A 345-nucleotide genomic window follows, 5' to 3' on the forward strand; every position below is an offset into this window, starting at 1 on the left:
TGCCCAACATGGGACTTGAACTCATGACCCTGAGATCAAGAGTCACATGCTCTACCAACTGAGCCAGCCAGGAACCCCCCAAATGCATTTTTAATAATGGTAGTCATCATATGTTAGATTTTTAGAACTTCCAGCTTACCAGTTTTTAAAACATCAAACCTCAAATTCCCACAACCATATCTAAACTTGACTAATATATCTTGCAAAGGAATAAAACTGTATTCTTTGAGTTTAGAATAAAACTAAGGTTAGGAGTTCTGTAATTGTCAGTGCATTCTCACTTTCTTCATTAATCAATATTTATTGAGTTACCATATGTGCAAGATAGCATATTGAACACACAAG

The 345-nt window shown here is 35.4% G+C and overlaps 1 non-coding gene across 1 annotated transcript; it reads right to left on the minus strand.

Moving 5' to 3' along the window:
• TRNAK-CUU (transfer RNA lysine (anticodon CUU)) lies at positions 1-73 on the minus strand. Its single transcript has one exon. It is a non-coding gene; the product is annotated as a tRNA-Lys (tRNA).
• Positions 74-345: the final 272 nt, after the last annotated feature.

This window comes from Nyctereutes procyonoides, unplaced genomic scaffold, assembly GCF_905146905.1.
Source record: "Nyctereutes procyonoides isolate TBG_1078 unplaced genomic scaffold, NYPRO_anot_genome, whole genome shotgun sequence".
NCBI lineage: Eukaryota > Metazoa > Chordata > Mammalia > Carnivora > Canidae > Nyctereutes > Nyctereutes procyonoides.